Source organism: Schistocerca cancellata, chromosome 9 (assembly GCF_023864275.1).
Source record: "Schistocerca cancellata isolate TAMUIC-IGC-003103 chromosome 9, iqSchCanc2.1, whole genome shotgun sequence".
Taxonomy (NCBI): domain Eukaryota; kingdom Metazoa; phylum Arthropoda; class Insecta; order Orthoptera; family Acrididae; genus Schistocerca; species Schistocerca cancellata.
Window position 1 is genome coordinate 330,810,249 of NC_064634.1, and position 17,453 is coordinate 330,827,701.

Consider the following 17,453-nt stretch of genomic DNA (forward strand, 5'->3'; position numbering starts at 1 on the left):
GTGGCGGTTGCTGAACATTCTGTGGATAACAAAATCATCCCTTTGGTTGTTGTCTGAGGTATTCTCTATTAAGGCCACGGCTGGTTGCGCGATGGGCTTGCCGGCATATAAGTTGTCTGCCGAGGATGATACTTGACGCTTAGCCACCTGCACGACTTGGGTGTGCGACTGATTGCAGACCATTAGGCGCGTGGCTGCAGACAATGCATGGCACGCCGTAAAGCTGTAGGAGTGTCGGGTTGGTAGCTTTTCGTCACGGTGTTTATCGTTTACACAGTCCATTTCAGTAAGTGTAGCAGAGGTAGATCTTGCTAGTTTTTGGAAGTGCGTCTGATATTGTACCCCATCCTCGTGTGATACTAAGACAGGGTTACAGAGTGTATCTTCACAAATACGAGATTGGTTCGAATAATTTTTAACCGATGATACCAATTACGTTATACTGGACGATTGATGCAGAACAGAAATGAAAGCAGTGTCAGGTGTGGGTAAGGGAATGTAAGAGTGTCAATAATGTTCTCAGTACTGTAAATAAAGGATAGCTTAAGCAGGGCTGTGTGATTGTTCGCTGATGCAGCTGTACACAACAAAGTATCGTCTTTGGACGAGAGCAAGAAAATGCAGAATGCAGAAAGACTTGGACATCATTTCGACTTGATACAATGAATGGCAGCTCTCTTTGAGTATGGGTAAATGTAATGTAGGAGGAGAAAGAACCCACTAGTATCCGATTGTAGAACAATTTTAGAATTCGGGAACTGTAAAATCTAATAACAAATTGGTGTGTATTGGTTCGAACATGTGAGTTTAGTAATAGGCAGCTACATAGTGTTGTGAATATGTGCAGCAAACAGCGTCCAAGAAGGATGCTGTTGTTGTTGTTGTTGTTGTGGTGGTGGTGGTGGTGGTGGTGGTGGTGGTGGTCGTGATGGTGGTCGTGATGGTGGTAGTTTTCTTCAGTTCAGCCTATATCCATTTAAACCTGCTTGCAGTATTCATGCCAATATCCCTCGTTCCACAGTCGACTCTCTACACTTTCCTCCTTTACCAAATTGACTTTATTGTTACCTCAAGACGTAGCATACCAACCGATCCCTTGTCATGAATTTCTAGTCTCCACAATTCTTTTTATTCTCTATCAGTTATTCGATCTACTCACCGAATTTTCAGCATCTTTCTGTAGCATCATACATACTTCAGAAAACTATTGACTTTTTGTCTTAACTGCTTATCGTGCATGTTTCACTTCATGGCTAAGCTCCAAATACCTTCAGAAGAGACATCCTAACCCCTAAAATTAATATTATATTTTAACAAATTCCTGTTTTGTGAAACTTTTTCTTTCTCTTGCCAATCTGCGTTTTTTCTTCTCTACTTCGGCCACATTAGTTATTTTGCTGTCCAAGTCGTCTAACACTCATACTGTGTTATTTTGTAATCCAATTACTTTGTAATCTCCAGAGTTAATTCAGCAACATTCCATTACATTTTTATTTTTATTTTTATTTTATTTTATTTTTTTTGGGGGGGGGGGGGAGGAGGGGTGTTTAACAGCATCAACGTGTTTAGAGAATGAAAACATGGTCCTGGTAGGCTGCAATATTCTTATTTTACTTGAAACTGGCCAAATTCAACGGTGGGTCATTGTCAAGAACGTATCTGAAGCTTCCAATGTGAAATTAAGCTGGAAACTTTAGATATGGGCTTAGAATTTCGCCTCATAGTCGCTTTTTAAAAAACTATCCATTCTGTTTAACTATTCTTCCGAGTTCTTTTCCATTCCAGGCAGAATTAAAATATCATCAGTGGACTGAAAAATTTTAATTTCTTCTCCCTGAACTTTAATTCTATTTCCAAATTCCTCCTTGGTTTCTGTTTGCTGCTTTGCCAGTGTTTATGGCGAGTAAAAATGGGGATACACTGCAAATCCTACATTCCATTCTCGACTCCTGCTTCACTTTCACATATTTTGACTCCTTATAACAGTTTTCTGGTTTCTGTACAACTTATAAATAGCTCGTCGTTCCATGTATTTTATAACTGCTATTTTCCAAATTTAAAAATTTGCAACAATACAGACTGCATACAAGAGTGCTGCTCCAGTGTCTAGAATGCTTATGAAGTAGGGATGAGAGCAAACGTAGAAATAATTCAGAGACGTGGTGTTGTGATCTTAACCAATCAGTACCACCCATACGTAAATCTTAATGCCGAGGGAGCTCGAGAGGAAAACGACATTTAGCTCGCGGTGCATAACAAGGTGTGAGCTATTACGATTCGTGCCTCAACATCTCACGTGTATCCATACACGAATGGAGCAGGACAGAACGTAGCTAAATTTAACACGAAGAACCTTCGGTCATGCAGTGTAATTGTAGCAATAGACATCAGCCTCCGACAGGTAAGTGCACACAATAAATAAAGAATTTCACAGTCGTACAAATAAAATGTAATTATTCATTACAGCAGAAACAGCAGACGGATTTGATTGTCCTCTGTGATAGCTGTCGTTAACGATAAATAAATTGCACAGTTTAAGGAGTGCGCAAAGGACGGCGATCAAGCTACGGCGCCCGGGTGTCAGAAGCAGTTTCTCTCAGTTTAATTAAATGAAGGGGGCTTTCCGGAAAGCTCTCAAGTCCAAGTGACGGAATTCTAAATTGAGACTCGATTGACTCCATTTTAATCAGATTCTTGTTTACACCGGAGATCGAAGATCTCGAGGCGAGAGATAACCTATCGGAGTTGCGTTTAAAAGGTACGGCTGGAATTAATTTTCTTGTTTTGGGCCATAATAGATTCCAGTAACTGATATTTAATTGGCGATTCCAAAGCCATGTAATATCTCATCCAATGCCTATGGAGATATCGACGCTATGCTTAGGCGTTGAGTGATTGATGTTCGTCGGAAATGTTATTAGCATATTTTTACGTTTGTTGATGATGATGTTTGGCTTTTTGGGGTGCTCAGCAGTGCGGTCATCAGCGGCCAAGTTGTTGCGGAGAAATTATATGATGGCTTATGATGTAAACAAATGTAGTCATAAATATACTCCTGGAAAATACGAGTGAACACACTGAAGAAATGTTTTCACATAAACGAAATAGTGTTCACATAATAAACAGATTACGTACTGCATCCGCATAAATTTACGAGCGGCCCAAAGTACTTTGGTAGTGACTTATAAAGAAGTGTCAGATATAGCACTGCAGATTTACGGCTGTTCTTCAATTCTCAGGTCTCTGTGCTTCCGTTTGAATATCCAATTTACCTTTGATAAGTTCTTTTATCGCACATAATTAATATCCGAACATGAATGGTTGCCATCAGAACTTATTACATCTGAACTGAATTATGCATACATATAAACACAACTAGTGTGCAAAACGTTAGGACGAAACTAACTCTCGCATGATTTGCTACCGCCAAGTGACATAGTTCGATGAAACGTGGACCACACGTACAAAGAAATGCTGCTGTGAAGTACAGAAGGTAACTAAAAGAAATATACAATCAAACGAACGGAAATTACACATTCAATGACAATTATTGCATTAAAGTCACAACGATCCAGCCCTTGGAAAGGCGGAGCAATGTTGTTAACTGTGTGTGTGTGTGTGTGTGTGTGTGTGTGTGTGTGTGTTTGTGTGTTCATCAAGCACGGCAATGTTCACTCTACAACGTGCGTTCATGCTGGCCGCAAGGTCTGTAAGGAAATCTGGTGGTACAGAGTTCCATTTCTTCGCCAGCTCGGTTAACAACTGCTGGTTGGTCGTTTGTGCTTGCAGTAAGTCAAGCACATCCTATACGTGCTCGAAGGCGTTTATGTCAGTGGTTTGGGTAGGCCAGTCCATTCGCCGAATATCCTGTCGTTCCAAGAGTCCCTTCACCTGCGCTGTTCGATGCGGGACCGCGTTTTCATCCGAATGCACACCCTTAAGCAAAGCATATGGGGAAGGCGTACTGTGTCACAATAACGTTGCCCGAAGACTGTACCGTGTTCAAAGATTTGTAGGTCGATATACCCATGCAGAGTTATACCGCTACCCAAACCATAACATCTGGATCATCTAAACGATAATGTTCCATAACGCTGGGAATACCCACGTATGGCGAGAGATAAGAACACGTACTGCACTGACGAAAATTTCGCTATGTTGCTTGGCAGTGACACATAGTGCGAAAGTTACTTTCTGCCTTAAGTTTTTCACATCAGTGTATTATAATGATAGCTACAAATATGGCTGCCGCATTTATTCTGAACTGAGTAACTACAGTTATCATCATCATCATCATCAATGTTCTGCCTAAAGACAGATTTTCACACGGTAGTTCTCCAGGCTGTCCGATCTTCTGCCATCCTCTTCAGGTCTGCATACTTTCCTCTTCCCTTTATGTCGTGCCGGCCGAAGTGGCCGTGCGGTTAAAGGCGCTGCAGTCTGGAACCGCAACACCGCTACGGTCGCAGGTTCGAATCCTGCCTCGGGCATGGATGTTTGTGATGTCCTTAGGTTAGTTAGGTTTAACTGGTTCTAAGTTCTAGGGGAATAATGACCTCAGCAGTTGAGTCCCATAGTGCTCAGAGCCATTTGAACCATTTGAACCTTTATGTCGTCTATCACCTTGTATCTCCTTCTTCCTCTCAGTCTTCTCCCACGACCCAATCCTTCCAAAGCATCTACTAGCAAGCACTCCCTTCTCAATGAATGTCCCAACCAGTTCTTTTTCCTTTCTCTTACAACCTTCAGCAGACATCTTCTCTCACCAACCCTTTCCAATTTTCATTACTCTCTCTTTCCATCCAGCTTATTCTCTCCATTCTCCTCCACATCTCAAATGCTTCTAACCTTTTTTCATCATCAGTGTCCATGTTTCTGCCCCATATAGGGCCACACTCCAGACAAAACATTTGACAAGCCTTTTCCTTAGCCCTTTATCTAATTTGCCACATAAGAGTCTCCTCTTTCTGTTGATTGCCTCCTTGGCTATGGAAATTCGGGTTTTCACCTCATGGTGACATCTCAAGTCTTCAGTTATTGTGCTTCCGAGATATTTAAATACACTTACTTGGCTAATGGTAGATTGTCCTATTTTAATATTGGACAGTCTGTGTCTTGTACTGATGACCATACTCTTTGTTTTTTCTGTGTTTATTTGCATCCCATATTCCACACAAGCTTCATTCAGATCTTTGAGCATGTTATTCACTGTCCGCTCACTTTCTGCCACTCATACCATGTCATCAGCAAATCTTATACATTCTACTTTCCACCAATAGATATTCCTCTTTTCTCATCTAAACTTTTCGCAATAATCTCTTCAAGGTATACGTTAAACAACAGTGGGGAAAGGCAACAACCTTGTCTAACACCTCGTCCAATGCTGCTTCCTTCTAACATTTCATTTCCAATCCTTATCCTTTCTGGTGTAAATATAGATTCTGTATCAGTCGTCTCTCTTTCCCATCTACTCCTTTCCTCTTCAAGATATCCATCAGCTTGTTCCACTGAACTCTGTCAAAAGCCTTTTCTAAATTATAAAAACAACAAAGATTTCTCTACCCTTTTCCATATATCTTTCCCCTATAGTTCTTAGCAGGCCAATAGCACCTCTTGTTCCTTTTCCTCTTCTAAATCCGAACTGCTCCTCTGCAATCCCTCTATCTAGCTTACTATATAACCTCCTGTTCAACACTCTCAGCAAGACTTTAGCTGCATGAGAAATTAGACTGACGGTCCGTTGCTCTTAACATGTTTTAGTATTTCTCTTTTTCTCTATTGGTATCGTAACTGTTGCAGCGATGTCCTCAGGCCATTCCCCTTTGTCATATATCTCGTTACAGAGGTAGACTATTTCTTTTCTTGCCTTGTCTCCCAGACTCTTCAACAGTTCCGTTGGCAAATCATCTATTCCACATGCCTACCTATTCTTCATCTCCTTCAGCGCCTTTTCTACTTCTGCTTCCAAGATGGTAAATCCCTTTCCATCTTCCGGCACATATTGCTCCTCTTCAACCTTAATTTCGCTTTGCATTTCATTCCCCTTATACAGACATTCAATATATTCTTGTCCTCTGTTCAAAACCTCCTGTGGTTCTTCTGATAGAGTACCATCCGCTCTTTCTATTTCCATGTTATTCATCTTTCTTTTACGTTCAAAAAGTATCTCACTAGCCAGTCTATACATCATTTCATACTTTCCCTCTCTCTCCATTTTCTCTATTTCGTCGCATTTCTGTTTCATCCATTTTTCTCTTGCTTCTTCAGTTTCTCTTCTTAATTCGTTATTCAGTTTCCTGTAGCTCTTTTTGCCTTCTTCAGTTTCTACACTTTTCCACTTTCGGCGCTCTTCCATCTTTTTCAACATGTTTTCTGTTATCCATTCTTTCCTGGTGCTTTGGGATACTCTAATTCCTAGTACTTCTTTGGCAGAGTCCGAGTCCTTCCCACTTTTTTATCCACTTGTCATTAACACTTTCATCAACACTACCTCTTTGCCATTTTTCTATAAATCTGTTCTCAAAATCTGATGCCTTTCCTACCTCTTTGAGTCTTTCTATGTTTCGTGTTTCGTATGCTTTACCTCTCCAAACTTTTTTCAACTTCACTTGTATTTCTCACATCACTAGGTTGTGGTCTGAATTTATATCCGCTCCTGGATAAGCTTTAGCATTCTTCAAACAGTTCCTAAACCTTTTTTGTATCAGGATGTAGTCCAGCTGATATCTTTCCCTATTCAAATTTGATATCCATGCGTAACGTCTCCGTTTGTGGTGTTCAAATAATGTGTTACCCACTGCTAATGAATTTTCTGTACGGAAAATAATTAGTCGTTCACCTCTCTCATTTCTTATTCCTAATCCAAATTTTCCTACTGTGCTTTCATCTCTTCCTTCACCCGCCACTGTATTCCAGTCCCCCATGATGATAATGCAGGCATTTCTATTTTCTTTCTCGATGAGTTCTTGTATTTTCTCATAATATTTTTCCATTTCCTCATCTCTGTGCTGGCTGGTTGGCATATATACCTGTATTAATACGAAATATTTTGAACCACCCTTCAGTCGTATCATCATCAGTCTTCCATCAATATATTGTACCATCATTACCTTATTTTTCAACTTTTGCCTTATCAATATTCCTACTCCATTTTCACCACTCTTGATTTTCCCTGAGTAAAAGAGTTTATAATCTCCACTTTCTATCTCCCCATTCTCTCCCCATCTCATTTCACACAAACCGAGGGCACCTATCTCTTCCTTTTCATCTCCTGTTTTGCATTCTCTAGCTTTCCTGCTTGCAGAAGTGTCCTCATATTCCATTTTGCAATCCGTATCTTTCCTCCCTTCATGTCCCTTTCTTCCTTTCAAATATGTCTACTCTCAATGTGTTCCCCTCCCGGAGATCCGAATGAGGGGAAGTTTTAACTCCGGAATCTTTCACATGGAGAGACATACCATGTACTGCTTGGGAATGTAATGTGGTAGTTTCCCGTTACTTTCCACATAGGCAGTAGGATGCTCAGCCTAAAGTCAGCCGCTCGCCATGAGTCAGACGCTGTCTGTAGCCGCCCCTCTGGGGTTCAGTCGCTACTTATTTTCTTTTTGTACCCAAAGAGAAAAGGTGCCTCTTCCACCAGTTCCGCCGCACCGAAGCCCATCTTCTCCGCCTTCGCTGCCGTTGAGGTCTTCACCGTATCCGTGGCAAGGACCCTCACGAGGTACTATCACCCGGACCAGGTGAACCAAGGTTTTTTTTAACGAGGTGTTACTCCTCCCCCTCCTCCTTTCTCAACCGGGCTTGGGACCGGCTATGGCGGAGTTGTAACTACAGTGGTAAAAATATATGTTACATATTTCTTTGTTGGAAATACTGGACACAATAAGGGGCCGATTTTGTTCTGTCAGGTACAGTCATAGGATAACAAAAATGAAGAAGTTACATAAAATTAAAAAGATAAACGCAATTCGATTGGTAAACACAAAAAAGCCAAAACAAATGTTCGATCATCTTTAGAAAAGATTACAATGCAAACACTGCAATTTCTTCTTACTGTCATCTTGCATAATACATTGTTTTTGGACCAAATGGGCCTCCTTGTAATGGGAGTCACTTTTAAAGGAGATTTGGGTTACTCCTTAGCAAACTGTCCACAAAGACCTGTGGGATATTGTCGCATTCCTCCACTGCTACCTCTATGGTGCCCTTGTGGTCCCTGGCGAGACAGAAAGATTGCAAACCGTTCGTTTTAGCTCGCCCCATGCATTCTCAATACAGCTGATATCCGGAGAATATGGAGGCCATTCCATCCGACCTCTCCATGCTCCACTATGCAGCCGTTCGCGTGTCAATGGGGGCGCGCATTGTCGTCCATCTGTGTGAATCCCGCTCCAATTTGTTCACCAAATGTAGCCACAATTCGTGCAAGGATGTGCAACGATGTCACACGAATCGAGCTCCCACGTAACAGCACAAGGGGTGTCCCGCGGCCATTCATGAATCCACCCCTAAATACCACCGAATCGCTTTAATGAGGGTGGCGGTCTACGGCACATTTAGGATGTAAACGTTGTCCTCGTTGCCTCCACACAGGAGTATCAGTATTTTCACGGTGGAGACTGACACGAATCTCATCAGAAAAGAGCATCGCGTCTCACTGCTGCCTGTTCCACAAATACCGGCTTCTGTCCCTGCCTCACTAACCCCTTTCAGAACCCGATTTAGAGGAGGAGCCTTGAGCGGTGTTCTGGCACACAATCCCTTCCCGTGGAGCCTATTGCGTATCGTTTGTTTTGAAACTAGCACTTCTTCAGCTATTTGGAAGAGTCGCCTTCGACGTTTAGCGTTGTGTTGAGGCTTTATATTTACATTTTTAAACAGATATGTGTCCTGCGCACCTGTATTTTCCTTCGGCAGCCACTTCTGTATCCATCTTCAGCTGGTCCTGTCGCTAGAAACTTGTTCCACATTCCAGAGACGTCACTTCGACTCACAGCGGTTTTCGCTGCAACGTCCACTTGTCACTCCCAGCTTCATTATACGCAGCCTCTGATCGAGCGTTATTGTTGCACTAACCGTCCTGAAACAACACAAGTCTCGTAATGACACACAAATAATGCACTGTTTACAGATGACTAATCGGGCGCAGCCTGCACATACAGCCCCGTCACGGTAGATAGACAGACTGTTTCACCTACGATTAAATTACAAATAAACCAGTGTTTCTACCTCATAACGTATTTCTGGATAACAACGAACAATATTTAAGTTTCTGCAATATGCAACATTTATTTCCACCTCTATAAGATTTGACGAGATCCGTAGTATCGATTCGTTACTGTCTGAAACTTTCGTTACCCGCTTTTTTTCCTTTCCCATACGCAGATGGTGCCCGACTAGAGGCAAGTCGTAAGTTTTTTATTCCTCCATTTCTTTACGCTGAGCGGACTCAGAATTGCGGAAGTGTTTTATTACTCACCTGTCTCCTTTCCGGCACGTTCGTGCCGACGGTGCAGCTCTCATATTCCTCTGATTCATTGTTCTGAGCGGAACAGTTAGTTGGAGACACGGAGTACCGAATACGTTTTGCTATTCGCCATATTTTCTTTCCCGCACCCGACTCGTGCAGCATCTGCAGTATCTCGAATCCTCCAATTCAGCCTCCTCTCACGCTGTGGGTGCCGCCGTGTGGCAAAGCGCTGTCTTTTAGACAGCTCACAGCGTGAAGCACGGGTGTTAAGCAGATGTTCGACCGGTGGCCGTAGCGCAGCTTCTGCCATCCAGCGACCGTATGACGTGTCTCACCACTCTAGAGGCCGGCTGCCAAACGGCAGCAACGCCATGTCCGCCCCAAGTGGCTTAAATGAGGTGGTGGCGTGGCGAAGCAATTTGAAATTATTCTGGTGTGAGTTCGCTCTTATCACTAATACGTCAGTACAGTCGTGACGACTGTTCATCATATGCAGAAAACAGAAATGAGTCCAGTACTCTTATACACGGGAACACGAATCGAATGAGGGAAATAAAACATGGTGAATGACATTTGGATGTTTGGGTCGGCCTGGAGAGCGTGCTCGGATAGCCTAGGTGGTATGACGACCTCTCGCGATAGGCGGGAAGTCCGGATTCGATTTCCAGTCCTGCACAAACATTTATTAGGTAGCGCATCTATACGTATTACAGTTCAGTTGAATTTCAGGAATAAAGTTCAATACTGAAGTTTAATACATAATTACAGCACTACTGTTGAGTTAAATGTTTTTTATTCCAGGGACGACTCGAACCTCCGGCGGGAGGGGCCGCGCAATTCGTGACATGGTGCCTCAAACCACGTGGCCACTCCGCGCGGCAGAATTGCAAGGTTCAGTAATAAGCCCAAAGCAAATGGAGGCAGTAGGCTAAGAAACATCAGTAAAACACACTATACCAGTGTCACAATCACACATGACGGTTCCTCTTGTTGATAACGTCCGCAAGCTCTACCAGATAACACAATGAAAAGAAATCTGAATTATCTCTCAGCCTAATCCTACAGTTTCACCAGCTGGGACATAGTCGCGTATATGAACAGTGATCCAATACTGTCAAATGTTTTTTAATCCAGTATTTGATCACAGTATCAATTCTTTTGACGATGACCGGTTTCAGCCAGTAATGACCACCCCAGATCTTTTCTACACCACGTCCTAAAGTGGTAAGGTCGTAATGGCATCGGCAAAACATATAGATCTATGTGACGGTGCTCTGATGGGTATATTTATATGTTTTGACGATGCCATTACGGCCTTATCACTTTAGGAAATGATGTTGAAACGATGTGAGGATTGTCACTACCGACTGAAACCGGTCATCGTCAAAAGAATTGATATTGTGATCAAAGACTGGATTTAAAAACATTTGACAGTATTGGATCACTGTTCATATACGCGACTATTTCCCAGCTGGTGAAACTGTTGGGTTAGGCTGAGAGATAATTCAGATTTCTTTTCATTGTGTTATCTGGTAGAGCTTGCGGACGTTATCAACTAGTGGAAACGTCATGTGTGATTGTGACACTGGTATAGTGTGTTTTACTGATGTTTCTTCGTCTACTGCCTCCATTTGCTTTGGGCTTATTACTGAACCTTGAACTCCGCCGCGCGGAGTGGCGGCGTGGTTTGAGGCACCATGTCACGAATTGCGCGGCCCCTCCCGCCGGAGGTTCGAGTCGTCCCTCGGGCATGGGTGTGTGTGTCTTTTTAGCTTAAGTTAGTTTAAGTAGTGTGTAAAACCGATGACCTCAGCAGTGTGGTCACATAGGAATCACACACATTTGAATATTTGTAATTCTATCTGAATTGTTTTTCTTCCATGCCTAATTTTAAATATTTTGGTTAGTATCCCTTTTATCGTACCTGGCGGATTCTTCCACTCTGCATTTTACTTATTATTGTTGTAGCTGTCCTGTTCTGCCTCTGTTGAGGCAAGCTTCTAAATGTTTTTGTTTTGATATTCTATGGTTCGTTAAAAAAAATTATTTATATTCTGAATTTATTGTAAATTATATATATTTGTTTTTATTTTGCTAATGCAGTGGTTGATTTAAAATGTTTAATTGATGTTCAGTATTTATTGTGAACTAAATATTTGTTTTCAAATTGCCACTTTGGTTTGTGACGAAAGTCTTTCATGAAGCTTCATTTTTAAACAGAAGATGTATACATGTTGCGAAATACAAATATTAAAAGATATTTTCACTGCTAAGTCGTCCCACCACTACGATCCTGTAGCATATTACACCTATACTTACCGATTTTAAGACGATGCTGAAAGACCGTTACACATTTTATAGCTGAACCTATGTGTTGAGAGGAGATTTAGAACCTGGTTTCTGCCTTGAAATATCTCCCCTCTCTCCCAGCAACCACTGGACATTACCCATAAATAATCCAATCTGACGATAGACGGCAAAACTTTCAGAAAGTACAACCAAAAAAGGAACACACACAGAATTATATTAGAGCACTGAATATAAAGATCGCGATGTATCACTTGAAGTGTAATAAGTGGAGAGATTTTGTACCCGTTGTGGACCCCTGAACCAAGTAAGGTGTGTGAGACAAATTCGCGAAAACCAAACATACGAAAAGTATCTGTAACGTTTGAAAAAGTCAAGACACATAAGGTCGTCTTTCATCGACAAATACGAAGTGTCATATCAAAATTCCCACCTGAACCAAAGTACAAAGAAAATGCAAGTTAAAGATTCACCTTTCTGAAACGTGACCATACGAGAGACAGAATCTGTTTGTCACATGAATTCACGGATGGTCAAATTACAAACAGATACCGATCACTAACGTGTTCTGATCAGATCAAGAGAAAGTGAACCGTGTGCGGCTCGCGTTGGTGCCGTTGATAGGTTGGAATCGTGTAATGGGGATAGTGGCGTCTCGTTTTCTTCTTCTCTTTACAGGCACCACTACGTTTGCTAGCGTTTTCTGTCCACGAGTGGCAGCAGCAGCAGCGTATATCGATTTCTAATACCTGTACTATCTTTGGAAGGACTTGAAGTGTTTTCCGAGTCGGTTGTGTACTGAGTTCGGTTGGGACAGAGCAGCAGAAAGGTCCAGCAGCGCGGCGACATGCCGGGACCGCTGGCGGCAACTAAGCATTGCCGGATCGAGGGGCTGTAGTTGCGAGGGCCACAACCTCGTTGTCCACCGGACCCAGCACGTTGAGTTGAGTGAAAGTTAATCCAGTAGTGAAACCTCCACTATTTTCTGATCACGCCGTTTGCTCATGTGTTGCTGCTCGAGGGTCGCCGAGGGATGAACAGCAGCAAGTGGAGCGTGTCGAGTTGCATCTTCTACTGCCTGTTATTAGATTTTGAATTTTGTGTTATTATTTGCTAACGCCCTATTTGCCTGCCCTGGAGGTTAGCGCATTGTGCGGCAGTGTACTTCTCATAGTCTTACCGATGCTGCACTGCATGACGTGTAGCTCAACAGCCTCTTTCATTGCGGTGTGGATTGTGGTTTCTTTTCTCTACTTTGGTTGTAGTGCTTCCTTGTGCCTTTTGATGTTTTAAACACCGGATTCTGAAGACACAGTGCTGTCTGTCACTTCGCCCTTGCTTGAATTATTTCATCGTTGTACTGGTTATCACACGTTGGGTGGATTTGATAAGAGGATTGATTAGCGCTCAAACTTTCTCTAGTTAGAGTTGCCATCCTGTTCGACGAGCGCAGCTCTTGGCTGCCTATCTCACCACTTACGCAGCTGTAGGGACATTTCTCAAGCCGATCATTGGTGCACTGTCTGTGGATCACTCCCTTTTTATTTGGACTGATTGTGTCAATTATTCAGAGCTAATATTTTGTTTAAATTATTCCTACTGCTTGCGGCCTTTAGCCGACAATAATTTGAGTTCTTATATGGCATTCAGCCGTCAGTGTAGTTTGTGTTACAGTCATTTTTTTTAAATGACTGTTTTAAAAAAAATTATTTCCTTAAATAAAGTGTGTGTGTTTACTGTGCGACCAACGGTAACAGATTAGCCGCCGTTCACACCTTTTCCTGCTTTCCCCTGAGTCCCACGTTTCAGAAAGAACAAAGGCAAAGCGTTCCCCACGCCAGGTTCGAATGCAAAATGTGAAACGGCTAGAACAGATTCTTCATTTTTGACTCTGATGCTTAGGATCCTGTAAATCTTCCAGCTAATTTAGACTTGAGATGACGGTATCTTTGCACCCGCCTGTCTCGAATTACGCGTCATGTAGTCTTAAATGTGGTGCTATAAAATTCTTCAGAAAATTGCAAGAGCTGCGTATTTCTGCTCCGCTGCTCCTGAATTTAGCAACGGAAGTTAATGGGGCAAGTTTTCATGAAACAAATCGCAAGTAACCACATATAGAGATGTGGTACAAGTTGTGGACCGATAAACAAAGAAAGGTGTGGAAGACAAATCGGCGAAAACCAAACAGATGAAAAATGTCTATAACATTTGAAAAAAAAACGAAGGGTGTCATTCAAGTAAAAATATAAAGTACCATATCAATATTCTCACCGGATCCAAAGCTTAAACAAAATGCAAAATATAGATGCAACTTTCTAAAACGTGATTACACGAGCGACAAACAGTTTTTCACATGAATTCACGGATCGTCCAATTGCAAAAAGATACCGATCACTAACAGGTTCTGATCTGATCAAAAAAAAAAGAGAAAGGCATAGCTTTCTTTACAAAACACCGAATGCAATATGCAACACTAGAGGAACACATTTCTGCATAACCTTAAAGCTGTAGTAAATTCCAAACACGCAACTGCAACCCGAAACCCGTCGCTTGCTGCGATCTCACAGCATGCTGATGTCCGTCAAATTCGCTCATCTCGAATGCATAGACGTCTAAATCACGTGCATTCGATGTGCTGCCAGTCACAAGTGGGCTCTATGCGAAGCTTCGAAGTGCACTAACTGGTCGGCACCGGTCAAAGCTTTGTTTTATTTAATAAAATTGCAACCAATTAGCCATATACAGTTACTTTGCTTAACATTCTACATTGTACATTTTACATTTTTGCATATTTATTTATAGATTTCACTTTTTTACTGCACAGTTCTATGTGATGTCATTCACAGGCTTCGTTACATAGTACACACACACATGTTGTGTGTTGTAGTTGGGTGGTAATAATTTTTATTTTTGCAATTTAGATGATGTAAGCCGTGAATAGATAATCTAGTTACGACATCTCGCAGTTCGAAATTTGGTGCTGTCAATGAGCGGTCCGTCATCGCTTCGGTGCCATACAACTCCGGCCGTACCTATCTCGTTTACCCTCAATGACTTTCAGTTGATTTCTGGCATCATTATATCGAAGTTTGATGTCTTCGATTAGAAATGTCTCTCTCGCTAGCAAGTATACGAGTTTATAACTTCTTGTCTTTGAGAGACCTAGTGCTCTTTTTAGATAAGTCGATTTTACCTTTTCTAATGTTTCTAGATTTTTTCTATCAGGTGGTTCCATATAACCTCCATCCCGTAAGCCAGGATTGGCAAGATTTTTGCGTTGAACAATTTCATGGCCGTTTCTAGACTCAGTAGGCGGATGTTTCTGATGTTATGTATTGCTATTACTGCTTCGGCTGCACGTTCTGTTGTATGTTTTGTGAAGCATTTTGCTGTTGGTTGCAGTGATACTCCTAGGTATTTAAAGTCTGATGAAATTTTTATTTTTTGTCCTCTGATGTTGATTTTCGCATTTTTGGGTGTTTTGCCCCTTTTTCTGAAAATCATCATTTCGGTCTTTGTTATGTTTATGTGTAGTTTGTGTTCACTGCACCATTATCTATTTTCTCAATGATTTTCTGCATCTTCTGTATATCTGTTGATCCTACTGCTATGTCGTCAGCGTATGCATATGTGTATACATCTTCTTCATTTTCTCCAATTCGCAGTACTTTTTCAGTGGCAAGAATGTACAGCCAAGGGCTCACTGGGTCACCCTGTAAGGCTCCGTTTGATTGCAAAATGAGGTTCTAAAAAGAGAGGTTGTCTGATATTGTGATTTATTTGTATTCGAGGACTGACTTGATCATTCTTGCCCATACGCTATCTTCTCCCGTTGTGTTTTCCAGTTTTCGGACTACGAGATCTCCTTCCAGTAGGTCAAAGACTTTGGGAAAGTCTATAAACACTGTGTAGAAAATTTGTTTCGAAATCCTTTTGTGTCTTTAAGAGATACCTGCCGATCCCTGTCCAAAGATGGACCGCACTAGAAGACAGAAAGCGGATAGCGTCCCATCGACTTAAATTTGGCAAGTGACTTACAAACGGTGGGCTGTTTTCGTCGTTGGTATGTGGTTTCCTTGTTGCTCTTAAGAAAACGCTAATCACGGTAGGACATTGACGTCCCTCAACGAGCACTGTGTACTGTGACTAGTACGAAAACTGATCGGAGATGATAACTGTATTAGCCTGACAGTGCAGCCTGCCACAAAGCAGGATCTGTGGACAATAACATTGATGAAATGGACTAGTCTGCCAAGACCACTATATCATCCCAAAGAGCGCACTTGGGATGAGAACGATGACTTTTCTTCAGACCCCAGCGTGGAACACCATTACCTTCGCTGATTTTGACTCTTGAAGAAGCATAGACTGCGATTCCTATTCGGACACATCATTGAAACTATTCCCGGCAGAATTTAAGTCACCGTAGAGGCGAAGGGTGGCTCCACCTCCTAACACCCACCACCAGGTCTCCTGGTACTTTTGATGAGATAGTGCTTAAGCGATTTCGAAGGTATTTGTTGATGAAGACAATGTAGTTTCATTCATAAATTTTCGGCTTTGATGGCATGTATTTTAATCTCATTCAGGTACGTTAATACTTACTTACAATTAGTACGCAAAAGTGTCCACCCCCGGTAGCTGAATGGTCAGCGTGACGTATTGTGAATCCTCTGGGCCAGGGTTCGATTCCCGGCTGGGTCGGGGAATATTCTCCGCCCAGGGACTGGTTGTTGTGCTGTCCTCATCGTCGTCCTATCATCCTCATCGACTGCAAGTCGCCGAAGTGGTGTACATTGAAAGACCGGCACCGGGTGAACGGTCTGCCCGATGGGGGGGTGGGGGGAGGAGGGCTAGCCATACGATTAAATTTAAAAAAAAGTACGCTAAAGTGTAATAACAATACTGAATTAAACATAAAAAGAATTTAAAACATCATGTATCTTCTGACACACAGGGCTTTACTTGGTTAATGGGTTTCTTGCCGCTAGGGGCGCTATTACGTCTGTAACTGTCAAATCTCAAAATGTGAGATTGTTAGGATATGAATGTGTGACAGATAGGCGAGGAATTTAAGTGGAAAATTTTAGAACAGCAACGTCCTCTCCAAGAACCTGTTTGGAGAAAAGTGTTATAGAACCGATATGTTCTTTTGCTGCGTAACAATTTACTCTTTCTCGATCACTCATCTTTCGTAGTTAGCCCTACGAACCCACAGAGAGAGTTATTTTGTTACTCCTACCACATACTGCAGTAAATGTGGAGTGACTGGTGCTGGCAACAGGTACTCTCCTCCAGCCACTGTACAGTGATTTGCGAAATATGTGTGCACGTTTGTCAAAGCAAGTGACGCGGCGACTGATGTTCTGAACTCAAGTTTGACATTTACTGCCTTCGACCATGCAACGATTCTATAAAAAGATCAAGAAGAATGCCGAGATCGTTTCTTTTCGTAAAAGTAGATGGTCTGTTTCCTTTCTACAGTGGTCCAAATCAAGCTTTGCACTTCATCTTTAATGAGCTCGTTGACGTTACGTCCCTGTCTTTTTTTTTTCTTTTTTTTTTAAGTCGGGTAAACTGTACGTATTGTACAGATCATTCCTAATGCTGTATTCGTCAAGTAGTTGTAAATGTCTTTCGCATATTACGCTAGCGAGGCGCCACCGCCTTTGTTAAT